At 25.1% G+C, this 10,211-nt stretch overlaps 1 pseudogene; it reads right to left on the bottom strand.

Annotated features, from left to right (window-relative positions):
- Positions 1 to 2,275: 2,275 nt before the first annotated feature.
- Positions 2,276 to 5,320, bottom strand: LOC113549189 (annotated as a pseudogene).
- Positions 5,321 to 10,211: the final 4,891 nt, after the last annotated feature.

Here is a 10,211-nt window from a genome sequence, read left to right as displayed (position 1 = left end):
ATTTGATCAGGTATATGATATAGTTTAGACCTTATGAATAATAAATTGTTTTTAGCAAACAATATAAATTACATTTTTTTTTTAATAGGTACCTAAACCATAACTTAAAATTTGTTTAAACTTAACATTACCTATATATTATTTTCACAAGACTTTTTGAACATTTGATACTATCTGATAGTATTGAACTCAGTAGCGTACTTGAGATAATTTTCAGGGGAAGCAAAATACGAAAATCTCTCAGCTGTTAAAATATAAGGAAATTTGAATACAATAGTTTATTTTATTTTATTTAGTTAGAGTTTTAGACACTGGTTCAAACTTGAACAGTTATAATCCAAAATAAATTCAACGCAATAAAAAGCACCTTATTTATTTCCCAAGTTTAAATTATAGTCATAGCTAAGTGTCTATGAATATTTAGTAAAGCCAATCCAACTAAGCGATCTTGTCCCATACTCAGCCACATCCAAGTTTTTAAACTAAGTTAAAAAGCAAAAAATAACAAAATAATGAAATTATCAACGCAGGATAGACAAGTATGTCCTAGTCATAATACTCATAATAATAGAATTTAGCTTATAATTACAGCTTCTGCAAAATATAAAAAAAACAAGTCCCGGTCCTGGGGGGGAGCAAATGTCCCTATTATCCCCCCTCAAATACGCCACTGGTTGAATTAATGAATCCACCGACCAATATTAGTATTTTGCTATAGAGTATAGATAAGTAACTCAACTACTCAAGTAAGTGCTAAGTATCACTAAAAAAATAAAATACTATCATAGAATATATTTTAATATTTATATATATTTTTTTCATAAAATATTTATATTAATTATAGAAAAATTTAAGTTTTGATTTAGTTTATTTCTTTGTTCATTATAATAATAACATATCTTATATAGATACCTCCTAATTTATTTCAACCATTCCATGGCCAACAGGTATTTAGCCAAGGTATTAACACCCCATTTGCAATTGTTTTAAAGTAAAACATAATGCACCTGATTAATTTTATGTACATATGTGACCATATACTATTAACTGTATTGATAAATTAAACATTAATAGATTGATAGACATACATCAATGATGTATGTAACATCACTTATTAATTGATTTAGCTATAATGTTTAAGATAAATCACCATAATATTGTTCATGTAAAACCAATTATAACATACCTAACTCATTAGTATTTAATTATTAAAATAGTTTTTTATAATTAAAAATAATTATTTAGTACTAAGTCAATAAATTATAATTTATGTAATTAAATAAGTCAGTAGTTTCCAACTTCTTTTATTCTATGCTTACTTTGTTGGTTTTCAAAAAATTCGCACCACCCTCCTATAGATTGAAAAAATTGATCACCTTTTTTTTCATTTTTTTCCCTACATTATAAAATAAAAATAATTTAATAAATAAAATTTTACTTCGTAATGACTGCTTGCACCTCCTCAGCAATGTTTACACTCCTCAGGTTGGGGTACACTGAAATAAGTAATAGATATGTAATAAAAAAAAAACCATACAAAATATAGACAATGAAAAAAATACAGTGGTCGGTATTAGACTCTAATCCATAGGTTCCAAAGTGGTCTATATCGACCTCCTGGGGTCGATTCTGGCCTGTAAGGGGTCTATGTCAATGAAAATTAAAATTGGGAGTTCTGTGTAAGCACTTTAGTCTATGAAAAACATCTAGATAAATTTTTAAAAATTTAATTTTAGGGATCTACGAAAATGGAAAAAGTTGGCAAGTGGTCTACGGGGCAAAAAAGTTTGGGAACCTCTGCTCTAATCTGATTATGCTGATCTTAATACTATATTTATACAATATATTATAAATTATAAGTTAAAACAATAAATTTAAATTCAATAATAAATCATAAAATAATATGAAAGAATATGTTAGCTTTAATTAAATATTTAAATGTAATATTAAAAAATAAACTATTTATAAATATAATCATTGATTAATGATTCTGAACATTTATTGAATAACTAAGTAATTTTTTATTTAAATAGCAAGTTTAAAACTAAATTTTTAAAAAACTAAAAAAATAAGTCATACAAGATTTATTATAAAACAAAATCATAACATAACATAATTTTAATTAATTTGATGTTTTCAGATAGCACTTAGACAATCATTATATTTCTTTCATTAGTAACAACAAATATATTATATACTATATATATATATATAATCTTGATCAAAATATTAAGTACACTTTTATGAAAATATTATTTTAATTACATATACAAATTCTAAACATCACATATTTACAATAAATTATAAATAAATATATACACATTACACATGTAAATAAATATAAATATATATCTTGCATGTATAATGACTGTTAATTAATAAATTTTTTATTGTCCTTTGATAGGTCACTGCAAATCGTCAACTATGGTCTATACTTTCAAATATAAAACAAATGCCTGTAAAATGAAAAAGGATTAAATTAGATAATGTTACAGTATTATACTATTATTTTATTCGATCTCAAATTATTTGTATATTATGTATATTATTATATTTAAACTTTAAACATTAGAAAATAACTATGATGCTAAAATTTATATTTTTCAATATTTTTTATGGGTATTAAATCTTTTAACTTTTTTTAATAAGCACGTGATTTTTAAATAAAATTAGCAATTATTGTATAAATAATAATAACACATGAAATTTGTTTTTTTTTTTATTGATTAATAATATGTAAATTGATGAATTAATAAAAGAGACAACATAAATAACACATCATATATTAGGACTATCATTTTGTGTAAACACATTTGTACATAATCCCCATTATTATTAAGATTTAAGATTCGTGGCTGATTTCTTTCGTCATATTTTATATCTAAATATTACTATATCTATTACTTATCTATATTTTATATCTTTGATGCTGTAAACAACTATTAAATTATACAATTCATAACTATATTATTAATTGTATAATTACTTATATCTTTGTAATTAATTAAATACTAATGCCGGGTTGCATGAACGCCTGTTAAACGTTTAACAAGCCGTTAGCGCGCTAACGAATAATTAAAATTTTATTTATCAGTTAAACAATCTTTAAACGTTTAATAATTTTATTGGGCCGTTAAAGTATAGGTAACCAGCTCACTAAACTAATGGGCCAATTTCGGCTCTTTAAATTTTAATCATTCGATAAACCTACAATTATCATGTGTACGTATCAGTAATACATCGTCACCATAGAACTTAACATAGTACTATTTCTGTGATAAGCTTAAAATTCTACACAAATTTTGGTATCATATTTATAATACCAATATATTTTTATTGAACGGTTTATGCAACCCAAACACGTCTGTAAAAATATTTAACGGTTCAATAAAACTATTCATCAAATAAATTTAAAGTTAACTGGCATAAATATGTTAAATTTAAAATTTCTACTTTAATATAAACTAACTAAAAAGTGACTTTTTTGTATTATATTATTTTAAATTTAAGTATTTAGTATACATTTTTGTATACAATGAATCTAAATTTAACACACCCAAAATAGTGACCCACTCAATGATACACACCTAATGTACACCAAAACGGTATACTCGTCTACTACTTTTTTTGTAATTTGCCAGATTTTACTTATCAAAACAAATAAATAAAATTTGTGGATTTAAAATCGAATAAACTTGAACATGTTGAATAATCCAGACAAATCACTAATATAGACCACCTATTGATCTGAATTTTTTAGATTATCTAGGTTTTTGTGTAAGTTTATAAATCAATATATTATGCAATTAAAAAACTTATTTTACCAATTAAATGTTATGTATTCTTATTTGAATGTATAAATTTTCCCCAAATCTTTTCATTTTCTTCCTTAAGTTCTGAAAAAAATTAATAAGAAATTATAATATCTTAAATTACTTATAAAAATTTTAATATGTAATCTATACTATGTTTCAAATTAAAAAATATATCATTTATAGTAAAATTTAATACTTACTGAAAACAAAATTAATATTATTATTAGGTATAATAAGTGCAATAAAAAAAACCTAATACAAAATATGTAATTAAGTCATGTTAATAACTTACTTTTTAAATTTTCTTCTTTAAGATTTTTGAAATGACGTTCTATGTTTGAATTTGAGAAGTCCTATAAAGGAATACGTAAGAATAATATAAGAGAAATAATTAGAATCACTAATTAATAATATATAAAAAAAGATTATAAATATAAAAAAACAAACCAAATTTGTATTCTTTATTATGCTTTTTGAAGACATAATAGATTCAGATAGTTGTTGAATGGCCATTCCTCTACCTCCACATTTATTTCTAATGCGGTTCAGAAATTACTTTTGACTATTTAATCAATCATAAAAAATAAGATTATTATTTTGAAATCAGTAAAACATTAAATTATGCAATAGTTACACAAATCTTAATCTTTTATTTATTTTTTTTCCTGTAAATAAATACTAATTTGTATTTTGTGTACTTACATTTGAAATCGGTAAGCAACCAGGCACTACAGAATCGTTCTGCAAGCCAGAATCATAGTTTGGTCGATATTGGGAATGATATTTTGACATTTCATTACTTCTTAACTTGGTAGTTTGAGAACTTTTATTCATATTTGACGACATTCTAAAAAAAAAAACAATTTTATTATAATATTCATAATATTCTGATAGGTTTAAACAAATTATAAGCAGTTTATTTTTTATTAAAATTAATAACTAAATACATAGTACCTACTCACCTATTTGACCAATTACTATAACAAAATATGTTATATTAAATTACTATAACCAATTGTAAACACATGAACGGAAATAAAAAATCAAAAGTGAAACAATACCTAAATTAGTTTGAAAAATTCACAATCAAAATGTTTTAATTTATTAACATAGATATAATCGACAATAATAATTAAGTCAGAGGTTTGGATAAATCACAAACAACATTCAATTGAAAACAAAATATGTATAAACAAATATTAAAAAAATAACCACAGCAACAGAAAATATAATAAATAATAATATTATGAATTCGTGATGGGAATCTCCTATTGCCTATTAAAAAAAAAGAAATAATATAACCACAGATGTATAGATAATTATCTGTGGTATAACGTTTATCACCATGACAAAAATCAGTGTGACAACAATTTTGAAAGTAAAATGTTGTCTGGTCCGTGAAAAATATTTAAATAATACATTACTCTGCCTTCATCGACTGGGCGCCAATACTGGAATTTCATACCCACGATAATTATCTTCAATCGTGTTCATAGTGTTCATACCTAAACATAATTATTTTATTATCTCGTCTCACCACGACGCATATCGTCAATTAGTAAATATTAATTAATAATTACTATTAATACGTAATAAACTATTAACCCAATGATTAGTGCCTATATTAGATTTCTTTCGAAGAACAGTTGATGATGAACAGGGAAACCCGTATCATTAAGCCAGGAGTGGCTCGGTAAGTCTAGGAGGATGATATGTTCTCATTTGCAATACAGCAGTAAAGTGAAAAATTACCTACATTTTTTTATTAGCACTCCCTCGTCGTTGTGTAACGTCACTCACGTTTTGAAGCAGTATTCTAAAAGTCCATGATGGACATAAACGTGATTTTAGGTACCTGTGGTCTGTGGTAATACTTAGTATCAGTGGCGTAGACATGATTTCTGAAGGGGGGATCGAAAAAAAAAAGCTAAATGGGAGGGGGAAATTGAAAAATCCCCCGCCCACCCAAAACTTTTTACTTAGGTAGTAAAATATAAAAACAAATGATGAACAATGAACTTTGAATAAATATAATTTTAATTAATTCAAAATTCACATTAAACATAATATGGTAGATTATTCACTCCAATACTCCATAAAGTCAAAATTTCTGTATTATAAAATGCTACATCATTAAATATATAAATAAAATAAATAATAATTAAATTAACATAGTGGCGCAACCAAGGGAGGTGTTTTAGGCGTCTGGACATCCCCTTTGAACCGTAACTTTTGTCCATATAGTATACAGATTTGGAAAATTATTGGGGAACTATACTGTATACGATACTGGCGGACTATCCCCTTGAAAAAATCCTGGTTGCGCTACTGAATTAACAAATCTAGTTTTCTATTTTTTTTTTTTTTTTGCTAGTTAATCTAAAACTTCTGCTGTAATTAAATATTTCTATAAACTGGCATAAGTGTTAGGCCATTTAGCCGTTCCTGTAACAAATAAATGTTCATATATTTTCAACAATCCCGTGAGTGTCTTTTTTTAGATTTCAGATAAATAAATGGTAGGTAGGCACGTACTATGTACTATGTACTAGTGTACTACGTATACGCGGTGAACTAAACCCATAGCGATAATGATCTCATTAGTTATTTCTCATAATGTAATAACAACAATAATATCTGATAACATTTTAAGGCTCACAGTAGAAACATAGCCTTTTTAGTTGAGCATACATACATATTAATATATATGAAGTATTGTCTTTATAAATAATAAGATAGGTATGCTATAATAAAGTATAAACATAGTCGTTATTGAACATTTCGACTAAATAAACATTACTTTGCTACAAATAAAATAAAATTATAATGGTATTTAGTATTGAGAAAATTTTCATAATTCAATAACTCGATAGATCATAATATCACAAAATATTGCATTTTAGTGCATACCACATAATGTAAGCAAAAACAAAAAAATAATAAAAATCCAATGGGGGGATCTGACCCCCACGTCCCCCCTCGTATACGCCCCTGCTTAGTATGTAGTTCAAATCAAACAGAATACCTATAATATAACCTTGTATGAGGTATAATAATAATAATAATAATAGAGTAGCAAACATGGTGTAACCCATATAATAATGCAATATAATATATTATATAGAATAGTATAATGACTAATGATAGATAGATTTAAACGCAAGTCATACAGAACTATTGTCTTTTTACAGTTAAATGAATTCACACAAATGTCAATAATTAAATACCTACAATAGGAAATAGATAGTTAAAATTAATTGCATTTAACTATAGGGCCGAAGAGATTATTAAAGTAATTATTTTAAATTTTAATTAGAAAAACATTTTATTTATTTTGCAAGATATTTATGAAATTGCAGGACTACCTATAAAAAACTTCAGTTTAGTCCCAGGTTTTAAATTATATTAGGCTGAAAGTCGTGTTAATAATTGATAATACGAGTATTCGATTGAGTAGAATAAAACATATTTAATTGATATCGAAATTTCCTACTATTAAAATCGTAGTTATTATTTTATTAATCTATACTTATTAAAATTCTTCTTTTCATTAATTGATCTTTTTGGTTTCTCCGATTATTTTTAAAAGTAGGTACTATTATTTTAATTTTGTTGTTAGTGATGACCAGAGTTCGGGACTAGTAGCACTTAAAAACACCAAAATAAGCACTAAATTTTGCGTTAAAAATCCACGAATTATACATAGACAATTTAAAAATTTGCATTTAAAATATTTATTAGTATTAGTAATAAAAATATTTAAAAATAATTTAAAAGAAAAATGTTAAATAAATCTGTTTTACTTTTTGATAATACTAATAATAGGCACCTTCTCAATTATATGGAAAAATTATAAGTTATATTTTACGTTTGAATTAATAAATGCATTATTTTATATTTGTCTTATATTCATTGTTACATAATTAAATGTTTTCGCAAGTTATATATAGCAAAATCATACAAAGGAATGTACGATTGCATTAATATTTTTTTTTCAATTTAGTGCTTCACTTTATTTTTCTGATCGGTTAAAGTATGTAGTCATGTACTCATATAGATATAGTTTTTGTTTAAAATTTTTAGAATTTTTAAAAATGTACAAAAAAAAGTGAAAAAACCCTCAAAAAGCACTATCTTGCAAACTATGAAATATGTAAAAATATGCACATTCAAATTGAACGTCATCACATTGAAAAATTAATTTATTTCGTACAATCGTACATAATACAAGGTTCCTCATTAGTTTTTAATTTACCAATAATTGGCTTTAATTGACTTTAACAACAATTCATAAATACATAATCACAATATAAGTGATTATAGTTGTTATTATAATTATCAAAAATTATAAAAAATACATAAACTAAATTTTAAGTTTAAATGCGTCGATACAAATGATACAATTCTTCAAAAAAACTTTTTCAATACATAATAAATTTATATAGCAATCGCCAGTAAATTATAACACATAAATTACCTCTTAAAGTTTAAAATTTATCATCGGACATCGATTTTCAAATTTTCAATTCCATATTATTGAATACAAAACTTACAAAAATATAATATTTTTTATAACTAAACTTTATAAAATTTTAAATATTAAAACACGTTGTCCACACACAAGAACTCAATACGACAATGCACAACATCAAATGACGAATGACGAACACAAAATATATATTGTGTGTACACTAATACACTGTACTGTGAATTAGCACTTGACACTTTGGCGGATATATAAAATATTTAAAGCTATATATATATATTGATGCGGTATTTTCCAATTATAATATGAAGACATGGTCTACAGATCAAACGATTAAGTAATCATTAGAATCACTAGATATTTAGATTAGATTAGATTACATAAGACGTACGATTACTTATTGGTTACAGTATTATTATGCCAAATCATGTTTTAATAAATATGCCCTAACGTGTAGACAATTTTTAAGTAAATTTTTAATGTACCCAAACGGGTTGTGCCCGAAATTTTCAAATTATTTGTATACTAATTTTAAGCTATGTGCTGTACATAGGGTTACCATTTATGTTTGACAATAAAAGAGAACATTTTTTTCAAGATCATGAAAATAATTAATAGGTACATTTTATTTTTTTTTTATAATGTACACCTACTGTAATGATAATATGATATACATGATATATCATTAGGTATAAATTATATTTAATTGTAAACACTAATTAGTTGACATTTAGACTTGAGAAAATAAATTAAATAGGTACTATAGAATTTCTTCGTAATTTAGAAATAAACAGGTCCGGATTGGGTCAACGAGCTACTGCGCTAAGCGCGGTGGACCGCAAGATTATTATGTTACATGGGTCGCTTGCTAAAGTATTTAGCTAATATTATGGGCCGGTAAAATTATTGTGCTTGGTAAGTTTCTGGGTCCCAATCAAGGGCGCATCCAAGGGGGTGGCTAACGGGCTTTAGCCCGTTCCAATCCGGCCCTGGAAATAAATAACTAAATAAGTAGGTACTAACATTTTTTATCATAATATGCTGTCTTATTTGTCTAGTCTTTATCAAATATTTTTAAATATTAAAAAAGAAATAATAAAAATAAAGAAAATCATGACATATATTATAATATTAATCAAGTGAACATTGAGCATATTATATAAATACCTATATACTGATATCGATATATCAAGGTAATTATTTAATAAATTCACATTTCATGAAAAACCATGACATTTTCGAATATTGAAAAAAAAACCCAGGACGTTTTTATTTAAGCTTAAAAAGAGGACATGTCCGGGGACGTTTGGTAACCCTAGCTGTACAACATTTAGTTTTCTTTATTTTTAGTTTTGATAAAAAAACATTATCGGCTGTCAAAAAATGTAAAACAAGATCTCACATAAATTATTCTCATAAAATTTTAAAAGCAAGAAAAATATATAGGCACGTTTATGTTTTTAAAGCGTAAAGTTTATTTTATGACAGTAATAATATTATTATTTTTTTTAGTAAATCACAAACAATGTAGATACCTAGTTAAAAAAAAAATTGAAAAATACAAAGATTGACAGTTTAGCATAACTTACCAGCATAACCATACAAGCATAACTTATTGTGATTAGAAGTTTTATTTAAATTTAGTTTAAGTAATGGTATACGGTAGTTATGAAAATTATAAAATTAAATCTACCTGCTATGCATTTTAGTTTATTATAAATTAATTTGTGTAAAACTGTGCAATCAACATTTTTTATAAACAATTTAGATGATGCATATTAGTAAAATCATAAATATTAATTCTACAGAATTTAATTACCACTTAAGTCTAAAATAGCCAATAGAATATAGAGCTCTTCTCTTCAGTCTTCATACCAAAATTCCTTGTAGAAAATCAATACTACCTGTAT

The sequence above is a fragment of the Rhopalosiphum maidis genome, chromosome 1 (assembly GCF_003676215.2).
Source record: "Rhopalosiphum maidis isolate BTI-1 chromosome 1, ASM367621v3, whole genome shotgun sequence".
NCBI classification, from domain to species: domain Eukaryota; kingdom Metazoa; phylum Arthropoda; class Insecta; order Hemiptera; family Aphididae; genus Rhopalosiphum; species Rhopalosiphum maidis.
Note: the sequence above shows the minus strand (reverse complement) of the source record. Positions and strands in the feature narration are given on the sequence as shown.